This window comes from Vespula vulgaris, chromosome 25 (assembly GCF_905475345.1).
Source record: "Vespula vulgaris chromosome 25, iyVesVulg1.1, whole genome shotgun sequence".
NCBI lineage: Eukaryota > Metazoa > Arthropoda > Insecta > Hymenoptera > Vespidae > Vespula > Vespula vulgaris.
This window is the reverse complement of record NC_066610.1, coordinates 1,829,634-1,841,976: the sequence shown is the minus strand read 5'-3', so window position 1 is coordinate 1,841,976 and position 12,343 is coordinate 1,829,634. Positions and strand designations below refer to the sequence as shown.

Sequence of the window (12,343 nt, the reverse complement as noted above, 5' to 3'; positions counted from 1 at the left end):
ATTATTAAAAAAAAAAATTGAAATTGTTAATACTGATATTTATATAACGATAATAATGATAATAATAATTGTTTTTAGTGTAAAGAGAGTCATCGTTCAATCTTTCTTTCTTTTTCTCTCTAGTTATTATTGTAAAAAAAAAATTTATAAAATCGATTGTGTGTGTGTGTGTGTGTGTGTATTGAATATTGAATTCGAAGAATGCAATTTTTAATTTAGTACGGTCAAAAAATTGACCGACCAATATAAAAATAAAAGAGAGAAAGAAAAATTCGATCATCGATTTTGATTAATTAAAAGGGATCGATTTTCAAGATTCAAACTTGTCAATTTCTAATTCTGAAGAATGAAAATTGAAGGACCATTAAGTTTATTTAAGGAAAAAAAAGGATGAAGAATTCTCGATTCGACGTATCAAAAAATAACACTTCAGAGTTTGCAAATTTAGACAATAAAAAATTAAACGATCATTGGCCAACAAAAAAGAAAATAGCGCATGCGAAACAATCGACTTCGATCAATCATATCTGTTCAATCTCGTATATTTGAGGAATGAAATGAACGAAACGTAGTAAAATATATATATATATATATATATATATATATATATATATATAAAAAAGATTCTTTACGTGTAATATTTCAATAGTGTCAAAGTTGAATGACCAAGAAACTTCAACGAGACGTAGTTACAGAGAAATATATAAAACGTGTATAAACGTCGCAAACATTGTCAAGTATAATTAGAATATTTACTATTTTTCTCTATAGTTTTTTTTTTACTCTCTAACACACGCGAGATCTCTTCACGCGTGTATAGATAAATAGCCCTTCTACGTGTAAGTTCGCGCGAGCGCACGATAGCAAAGATAGGCGTGGGTGGGACCGGTTTTAGGCTTCGTTCACACGTGCCTCTTGGATCGGAGTATGAGAGCGGAACTAGTTCGTTTGCTTGTTAGAAGGGGGAGGGTAAAGAAAAAGACCCCATTATTATTAAGAGGGATAGAGAAGAGAGAGAGAGAGAGAGAGGTAAATAATTTAAATATGTCTCCCTCTATTTGATAAATTTTTCTTTTATTTTATTAATCTCTCTCTCTCTCTCTCTCTCTCTTTCTTTCTTTCTTTCTTTCTTTGAATATTATTAATGTTGTTATAATATGTAATGTATAATAAATAATATATGTTTAATATAATATAATAATGTAATATATAATTATTATAATGTATATTACTGTAAGATAATATGATATATATTATTAAAATATTATAATATAATATGGTATAATATATATATATATATATATGTATGTATGTATAATATTTAAAATGAATAATTTCTTCTGTCTGTCTCACTCTTTCCTTCTCTGACTCTATTCAATTCTTTTTTTTTAATAATATTAATATATGTAAGAGAAAGGAAGAAAGAATAAACGAATAAATAATAAATGATTAATATAATTCTAATAAATCTAATCAAATAATATTATACATACATATATAATATATAAAATTAATAAGTTGTTCGTTTAAGAAATAAATGTAGATTTTTATAAATCTGTATAAGAAAAAGAAGAGAAAACGATTAGGTGAATGTTTAGAATTGATTGGTTAACAATTTTCAAGAAAAGTTGAAAATAACAGAGGAAGAGAAACGAATGAAAAGAATCATTTCTATCGTAGTATAGATATAAATTTCAGATAATATCGTGTTATCTAATCTAACGTTAGATCGTTTTACGTGTTCATCCTACGGTGTTTCGCAGTAGTAAATTCCGCTAGTTTACCTCGCCGTGAGCTTGATCCGATGTAAACTATCCTTGGTAGTACATTAAGCCGCGGTTAAATCTAAACGTTCAAACGACTGAACCGCAAAGAAATATCCTACACATGAATTTAAACTTATATATTACGTATATATATATATATATACATATGTATATAAATATTTCATGTAATATATTAAATATTTAAAAATACAATTTCGTTTTATACTTTTTATATAAAAATTCAATAAAACAATATTGCATATATACGTATATATATATACATATATTTATTTATTTAAAAAACTAACTAAACAAATTTGGCAATCGCACAGATATATTTCTATCGTAATTAATATTCGTTCATAACCATGAACAATTTTATTAATTAATTAAAAAAATCTAAAAGAAGAAACGAACACTTATGTGATCTACTAATGATATATCCTCCAATTATATAAAATTAATTCCGAAAAAAAAATAACGATAACAACAACAAACGAATGAGTAAAAATTCGAAGATACTTTTCCTTCCGATTATTTCGTTCGAACGAAAAGAGAAAAATGAAACAAATAAGAAGAACGAAAAAATGAAGATAAACAACCAAGAAAATAAAGAAGCAGAGAGAGAGAGAGAGAGAGTGAGAGAGAAAAGAGTACAGCCATTGGTTGAGAGTGATTTATTCAAGGTTATTGTCCTTTACGAGGTTTTTGTCCTTTGTAGTACGATGCACTTGAGATGGAAGTGGAGGGTGGAGGGTGGGGAGGGGGAGGGGGAGGAGGACCCTCTTTCAGAAGATGGGCCTTACCCCCACCCCTCGCGACTCATTGCTCTTCTCTCTTCTTAACTCTGGTTCCATCGTCTTATTCAACATTTTCAACATATTACCATATATGGTAATAATACATCCACCATTTTGTATATCATCAAATTTCAAAGAACTTAATAACATCGTATTAACAAATTTCTAACAAGTTATTATACCGTATTATAGTGATTTATTTTGTTACGCGGTTGGTTTGTCATAAAGAAATTATTTTCTTTCACGTTTTCGTATCATGTAATATTTAACTCTTATTGTTTGCTATAAAAATTATATACATGTATGTGTGTGTGTGTGTGAAAGAGAGAGGGAGAGAGAGAGAGAGAGAGAGAAAGAGTTTATTTTTAGAATTGTATTTAGTAATAAACGTATCGCGTAAGTAGTTACCTCGTTCCAAGTAGGACCTTTGTATTACGAATTTAATTTAAGCGACGATTAGAGAGAGACAGAGATAGAGAGAGATAGAAAGGGAGAGAGAGAAAGAGAGAGAGAGAGAACAATGCTTATCATGTGACCCATTTTATCATTCACACATTGATAAACTTGTTCCAAGTATTTTAAGTTAATTATAGATGATATTGATGATGATGATGATGATGATGATGATGATGATGATGATAATGATGATGATTGATAAAATTGTTTTAATATAAATCGATATATTCTTATCTAATTTATACTTGAAATTATTGATTAGGTTATTTATAAAAGTATATATATATATATATTAATTTAGAAAAAGATATGATATTTAATATTACAATTTAAATAATTGATTAATACAATTATATTACGAGTATATATATATATATACTATATTATATAACATATTATATATAAAATATATATGTATAAGAGAGACAAAAAATTGGCAAGAGATATGAGAGATAAAAAAAAAAGATAGAGAGAGAAAGAGAGAAAGAAAAAATGTAGTTTAGCGTTTTATTTTTTATTTACTATTTTCTTTTCCTTTTCTATTATTTTAATGAATGAAAAGAAAAAAGAAACGATGAAAGAATATGATAGCACTTGGTATTGATCTCTCTCTTTTTCTCTCTCTCTCTCTCTCCCTCTCTCTCCCTCCCCGTCTATCTGTATATCTCTATCTCTCTTTCTCAGTCTCGACGCTTGCTACACGATAGGGGTGGCTGCGAAAGGAACATAAGAACGTAAGAAAGAGAGAGATAGATAGATAGAGAAAAAGAGAGAAGGAGAGAGAGGGAGAGAGATGAATATAGAAAGAGAAGGAAGGTTGTTTATGCCAGCAGCCCCTGTCGCGACTGAAAACCTGGGACGCCATAAATTATACTCCGAAATTGTTCAACGCCCTGCTGAGAGACCCCCATGTTCGGAAGCTACGTGTGAGAAAGTGTGAGAAATAGAGAAATACAAAGAGAGAGAGAGAGAGAGAGAGAGAGAGAGAGAGAGAGAGAGAGAGAGGAAAATACAATTTCCTTCTGCGTCCATTTTAATTTTTACTATCATACATCATAACTAGTCTATAGTTCCTGAACTTTGAAATGAAATTGTCTTTCTTTTTTTTTTTTCTTTTAAGTATTCTGCAAAAAAAAAATGATGCACATCTTTTGATGTAATTATATTACTGCTATCATAAAAATCATCTCGTTCGTGTACGAAAGAAAAACATTAATAAAAGAAAAAACTAATGATGATGATGATGATGATGATGATGATAATGATAATAATTTTGGAATAATCCAATGAAAAAAATACGAAGCTGAGTTGTCCGCAGGCGGAAAGTAAAATTTCATCCCTCCCTTCCATCTCAAAAGAAAAAAAAGAATTATCCTTTTACCCTTCAGAGAACGTGGACGAAATTAGATCACTAAAAGTTCCTTGGTAAAGGAAGAAGATATACACATAAACATATCTATATAGATACACACACACACACACACACACAGAGAGAGAGAGAGAGATAGACCATGTGGATATAGTTAGGTTATGCGTAAAACGTCGTTCCTATTCACAACGTGGATCCCTCGTAGCCTTAAGGGTAGCTTGATCGTAAAAGGGGATGCTAGACGCTCGTAAAATATATACGGACAGAGGATGGAGTCAATGAGAGCAAAAAGAGAGAGAGAGTTGAAATCGATAACGATCAACGAAAAGAATAAAAACGTTTCTGGAATCGTAGACAAAATCAAAATAAAGATTAAGAGAATAAAAAAGAAAAAGGAAAGAAAAAATTATTAAAAGATATGATAAGTATAGTGTAACGGTATTAATCGTACAATTAGACGTGTCATCGAACGCATCGAAGGCATCGTGAAACTCTTTAATTGTCCCTCCCTCCAGAAAGTTAGTCTCGCTCTTAAAACTCCTACAAAGTTAGATCAGTCCTCACTCAAATTAGACACGCCCCTACAAAGTTAGTACCGCCCCATCTAAACTTGACCACGCCCCCATCCAAGTTAGCAACGCCTATTAGAATGTTAACTGCACTCCTCCAAAGTTGGTCATACACTTTGTCTACTTAGTACCACCTCTTGACTAGTTGGACACGCCCCTTATCTAGTTGACCACGCCTTCCTGGCTAGTTGGCCACGCCTTCTTGACTAGTTATCCATGTTCCATCAAAGTTAGCACACACCTGCCTATAAAGTTAGTTCCCGAGATACATTTTCTTTCGAAAGAATAGCAAGTAACTTTCTTTATGTTTTCCATCCTTTTATATTTTCGTTATCATGGACGTACGTGTTTGGGTTTTGGAAAGATACTTGGAAAAATTCCCTGGATTTTATCCCTCGCGTGCGTATCTACATTTCGAAGCAAATTCTATCATTATTTCTTTCGGCTGAAGAGCTTAATTAAGAGAGTTTTCATTCATCTTTCAAAACTGAATGAATGAATGAATGAATGAATGAATGAATGAACGAATGAATTATTAAATCGCAGGAAGAGTATTTGAAATGAAAAAAAATGTTTAATCAATTATTTTTCACAGAGAGTTTACGGACATTTCAACACTTTAATAATATATAACAATTAGAACGATGAAGTTTTAAATTGTATTTTTGAAAGTTAATCCATTACATTTACATAAACGACAAAGACAAACTCGTACGATCATCAACTTCGTTAAATTAACTTTCTTCAGTAGTTTTATCGATCGGAAAGAGAGAAAAATCTTTATTTCTTTTTTTTTTTTTTTTGAGATTGATCAGAGGGTGAAAAGGGGGATAAAATTCGTAACGTTAAGGTTTATGAGCTTAGAGCGAAGGTAGGAGGTCATAAAATAAGTTATTTCACAAACGACTATAGATTTCTACGTATAGGGTGAGGGTTTTGAAGAAAGGGAGGATAGAAGGACGAGAAGAAGATGAGAAAGAGAAAGAGAAAGAGAGAGAGAGAGAGAGAAAGAAAAGTCATCAAAGCTGGGGAAAAGAAAAATTATCCTCGCAGAATTTTCTACTGCGTTATACGACGCTGGAACACCGCTGCTGCCGTCTATATTGATTTTGGACTGCAAGGTAGATGAGAAAGAGAGGTGGAGCGAAGCTAGGGGAGTGAGGGATGGAACAGGGGTGGGGATCGAATGGGGTGGGATAGGATGGGGTGAAATGGGCTAGAGGAGAATTGTACTAGGAGATATATTCAGAGGTTGAATTGTATTCCCATGTCGACGAACAAGAATTGAAGGTACAATACAAAAAAAAGAAAACAAAAGAAATGTTTATAAAAACCGTGTTATTGATTATGGTATTTATTATCTTTTTTCTGATTGCTTTTTTTGCTCTTTTCTTTTTGCGTTTTTTTTTTTTTTCTTTCTTTTCTTTTCTTTTTTTTCCGAAGAAAATTTTATAACCTTCCTCCCCTCTTCACCATCTTTATTTTATGATCAATGTCTCTCCGTTAGAGAAGTAAAGGAAAAAAAATGGCGACGAGAATGGTGAAAAAATGGCGATGGTAATCGAGTGAAACGTAGATAGATAAAAATGTGTAAACGAGTATTGGAGTGAAATCGACCAAAAGAAAAGGAAAAAAAAGAGAGAGAGAGAGAAAGAGAAAATAAAAGGAAGGAAAATATATTAAAATTGATAAGTTGTTATCGATCTAAATTAATGTCTATTGGAAGGAAAAAAAAAAGAAAAGGAAAAAATGGCGACTAAAATGGCGACGAAAGTGGAAGGAGATCGATCGAAAAGTTAATCATTTTTTCATAGAAATTTTATTTAAAAAAATAAATTTTTTATTGAAAAAAAGAAGAAAGAATAACCAAAAAAGGAAAAGAAAAAAGAAACTAGACGATCAAGAAAATAAATAATAACGATCGAAATATAATACAAGTCGAATTAAAGCCTGTTAATTAATTAATCTTAACACTTAACATATGAGAGTGTACGATTATGATAAGAATGATAAGATGTATAACGAAATATAACTTACTAATAAATACTTAAACGATGAGAGAAAGATTTAATCTCGAAATCAACCGCACCTCGAAAGCTTGATAAATATAATAAAAATTAGGTTAACGATGCTTATCATCGTCGTCGTCGTCGTCGTCGTCATTCGTTTAATGATTATTGCGAGATGACGTCATCAGTTGAAAATGGAATGTCGAAAGACGAAGAAAAATACACACACACACACACACACATACATATATATATATATATATATATTCTTTTTGAAAAAATTATATCGCGAAATATCTCGATATTCGAACAAAATACGGAAACAGAAGTTTGCTTTTGCTCGATAAGCCTATATTTATGATAAGATATAAGATCTACAATTATTAAGAACAAGACACTTGACTCATAAAATTCCAAATTCGTCCAAGCCTATCATTCCACGAAATATGTCTGATGAGGAAATACTTTGACGTATGAAAAACAAAGAAAAAAAAATATATATATATATGATAAAAAATATATAACGATTTCCAATGACAAAAAAAAGAAAAAAGATTAAATACGATCTTAAAAAAAATAAATAAATAAATATATAAATAAAAATAAAAAAATCGATTACATATTCCTAAAGGGTTGATGTTGAGTCCCCGAAAATTACTAGATGATTTGAAAAATTAATTACTAATTTTCCAAGACTTATTACATTCGTTTTTTCCTCTTTTTTTTTTTATAATTTAAATAAATATATACATATATATATGAAATAGATAATGAAAAAAAAAAAAGAAAGGAAACAAAAGAGAATAAAGAAATATATAATGAGAAACGTCCACGCGACAAAAAGAATACTCACGTCGCCTATTAGAGCAAAATTATTCTCGTGAATCGCATCTTTCAACGGGGCAATTAGTCACGGATTATTACCGAGCTCGACAACACGAACTTCTTAACACGAAAGTGAAACGCACATAATCTTGGTACCTCCTTGAAAATAAGAAAAAAAAAAATATATATATATATAAAGAAAAATATACGTTCTTAAATCACTTATTTCGAAGCATTTTACAAAAATTCTTATTATAATCAAGTATACATATAGTTTTTCTAAATAATGGTTTTTCAAAAATTAATAATTTTTTTATTATGAAATATGATTCTTTTTCTTTTTTGTATGGTAATGTTTTTGATCATTAAATGGCGATATTTTGTTTTATTTTATTTGCTTTTTCAGTGACGATATTTTTATTATAAAATTGCGATTTTTATTACTTTTTAATAATAACATTATTCATTAATTTTTAATAATAAAATTTTATTACTTTTTAATTATAATTACTTTTTAATAACGATTGTTTATTATCAAAGGATTCTCTTAATAATAATTAGTTTTCTTACGATTTCTTTTTTTTTTTTTTTTTTTATTATTATTATTATAAAAACTTAAGAGACCCATCTCTTAAATAACACTCGAAATTACTTTTATGAATTAAAAATACAAACACAAATACATACTTTACTTTACATGTAATTATATTTAATCATTTTGATTTGTAATTTTAACCTTTTCTTTTTTTTTTTTACTTTTTTTTTTTTGATTATTATATTAATTTCTTTCTTAATTTAATCATCTACGATATAATTCCTTGAGATCTATCCAAATATGATGAGTGTTTTCTTCGATTATGTTAGTACGATTAAACTCGTTTCGAATAATATACTTACTTTTGAAGTTATGTAATCGATTTATTTAACCGATCCAAGGACACCGACATTCTAATCGACAGGAGACCGAATACCCATTTTCTCATCGAAACTTTTTTCACTTGGGCGTGTAGTAAACGATTCGTTCTAAACTTTCTTTTTCTTTTCCTTTTTTTTTTTTTTTATTTTTTCTAAGTTCTTATACCCTACCAAGTATTACTTTTCTTTTCTTTTCTTTTTTTTTCTATCTTTCTTATAAAATTTTTAACAAATTTCTCTACGTACGTGTTCGTAAAATTTGTAGAGAAAAAGAAAACAAATCAAATGATAACAATAATATAGAAATGCAGTTTCATTCGTAAAAACATTACGCAACAATTTTCTTTTCTTTCTCTTCAAAAAACTATAGTTCGGGTATTAAGGAGAGAAAAAAAAAAAAGAAAGAAAATTCTCCAATTTATTAATTCGAATCGTTACAACAAAATAATAATAGTAATCATTTTTGTGAATGAAACTTCGTATTACTCGTAACAGTAGAATAAGAAATAAATGTAAATACGTAGAAGGAAAGAAAAAAAAAAAAGAAAAGAAAAGAAAGAAAAGATAGAAATGAAACAATTATTTCTAATATTCTCTAACACGCTGTTAGAACAAATCAATTCTAACGATTATCTCGTTGGCTCTTTGTAGTTGTTTACATTAACGTGTAAAGGTCGATACACAATGCTTTAACGAGTTTTACCATACGTACTCGTGCGATATTATTATTGTTATTATTATTATTATTATTATTATTAACCTACAATAATAATTTTGCGAATAATGCTAACAATATTATTTTCTTTCTTGTAAACGTACTAAGCTTATCCAATAAGTATACAATATTTGCTATCATTATTATTATTATTATTATTATTATTATTATTATTATTATTATTATTATTATTATTATTATTATTATTATCAAAATTCATTTGAATGGATTTCAATAAAATTTTCGAAAACGACGACGATGACGACGAATTTTACTCTCGAACAAATACCAAAACAAAAACAAAAAAAAAGAAAGAAATTATTTCCGTGTACACGCGTGTGTTTGCGAGGACGTGATTCGAAAAAAAAAAAAAAAGAAAAAAGAAATAGATAAATAAATATAAAGAAGGGAAAAAAAAAAACAATATGGACGTTCGCCAGTCGAAAATAATCGTTCGAACGTTTTTCTTTATATACTACGTTAGTCACTAGGTTAGACACTACATTAGTCAAGTAACAAACTTTAGGATAATAAATATACGTAGGTATGTATATTTATATATATATATATATATATATATATATATATTGACTGTATTAAAAATTGTCGACGATTGATATGAAACGTTCTTTTACTTTCTAATTTTCGATGTGAAAGAGAAATAGCTTGATACGTCGATAATAATAACAAAGAAAACCAAAAAAAAAAAAAGAAAGAAAGAAACAAAAGAAAACACATTATTATCGTCAGTTCGATAACTGCGGTACGCCATTTTTGTAATAATGGTGGTGGGACAGACGCATTGCGCGAATTTCTTTGCGACTTACTATAGAACACGTATTACATACAAATTCATACATACAAATTCTCCCTTATGTAGAAAAGATCATATCGTAAATATCTATGATTAAACAATGACATCAGTATCGGCATTACATCATCGTTCGGACGAAGAAAACGTGTCGAGATAATTATATTTGCGATTTATAAAAAAAAAAAAGAAAAAGAAAGAAAAAAAAAAGGAGGAGGAAGAATGGAATTTAATAACGTCGAAAAATTGAATCCTTATGAAAGAGAAGATATAACGATATAATAATAATACGTATAATATATTTATCACTGACCTTTTTTCTTATGAAATCGATGAAATTCTTCTGAACGGTACGCTCCTGTTTAATATCGAAAAATAGTTGAAAGATTGAAAGATTCTCTCTCTCTTTCTTTCTTTCTTTCTTCGTGGACTCGACAGGATTGAAGATTCTCGATGACACTTTACTTCGTCGCACTAACACACACTTTTCACGAATAATAATAATAATAATGATAATAATAATAATGATGATGATGATAATAATAACGATAATAATAATTATATTAATAGTATTAATAACGATAGTGATAATGATAGTAATTGGTAATACGAAGAGATAAAAGAAAAAGAAAGTATGAAATAAAATGAGAAATACACCGAACGTTTAAGCGTGCCTCCGTATAATAGATACAATTTACAAATCGTAGTAGCGCCACGCGTTTTGACGTAAGAAAATAGAACGAACGAAGCGACGACACGTCCGACCTCGACGAACTCGCGCCCGCGACTGACCGAACGTCGTCACGACTCGACGCGATTTTACCAGTGGCGCCTCTAACGGGCGCCGAGCGAAACGCGCGAAAAACAAATTATCAGAATTTACACGTATATACTTAAGCGACTATGTATTTAAGTAAATAAATAAATATGCTTTAATGAATACTTTTCTTATCGCGAAGAAGATTTCACTTTATCTATAACGTATACTTAATTGGATAATTATATTACTTTCGAATATATATATATATATACATACATACATATATATATATATGTATGTGTATACGTATCGATTATTTTTCTCTCGTCTCATTTTTATAATTTATAAACATCTTTTTACGCGAATACAAATTGTAATTAATTTAGAAACGAATTAGAAGTATGACAAATTTTCTAATAAAAATAATATTTATATATCACACACACACATAGAGGTATACACGTATATATACATATATGGTATGTGTCAATGACCGTGAGACAACGGGGTCCAGCTTAATTTCATCAAAGTATATCGTGTCCTTAACTGTAAACGTAAGAGTGTGAGGAAGAAGGGTTGAGCAAAAGAGGAGGTTCGAGATATCGAGCAAGAAACAAAACGCGCTCTTATAATCCGCGTTCCCGACGTTCTGCACCGGTACCATTACCATTACCATTACCATTCCAGGTATCTCTCTCTCTCTCTCTCTCTCTCTCACACACACTCACTTATACTCTCCCTCTCTCTCTCTCTCTCTTTCTCTCATATACACACTCATTCTCTATATAGATACATCCATACTTTCTTAACCTTTTTCACGAGAAGATACAACAAACTGTATTCCGAAGTCGATCGAGTAAATTCAACAATATCGAGAGTCTTCTTTCGATTATTATTCGGGACTCTAGACTACTTTTTATCGACCGACGTCCATCTTGATTTTTCTTTCTTTCTTTCTTTTTTTTTTTTTTGTTTTTGATTTCCTCTTAATCACTGTGGTAGTATACTAATGGATATATGAAAACCTCTTCTCTCTCCTTTCGTCGAACCATTCTTATGGAAAAAAACTATCGATCGATATAATACGTACACATATTATATATATATTAAATGTACGATAATCTTGAGATTTTTTTTTTTTTCTAACGATTTTCATTATGGAAGACATGATCGAAGTAAAAAAAAAAGAATTGGAAAATAAAAAAAATCTTATTACTATGCACGTGTACGTATATGTATCATATTTTCTTTTCTTTTTTTTTTTTTTTTATATCAATATAAAGTCAATGGCAGTGCGGTAAGAAAGGTTGTCAAGTCCAAAGTCGTTCTTAGAAAAAGGATCATGTTT

The 12,343-nt window shown here is 29.5% G+C and overlaps 1 protein-coding gene across 5 annotated transcripts in view; it reads right to left on the bottom strand.

Annotated features, from left to right (window-relative positions):
* LOC127072321 (SH3 and multiple ankyrin repeat domains protein 2) overlaps nt 1–11,013 on the bottom strand; it is a 133,101-nt gene extending 122,088 nt beyond the window's left edge. For all 5 annotated transcript variants that reach the window (XM_051012649.1, XM_051012648.1, XM_051012651.1 and 2 more), the window contains exon 1: nt 10,549–11,013. The gene's annotated coding sequence lies outside the window, so the exon portion shown is untranslated. The remainder of the gene's footprint in view (nt 1–10,548) is intronic.
* Between the last annotated feature and the right edge of the window lie 1,330 nt (nt 11,014–12,343).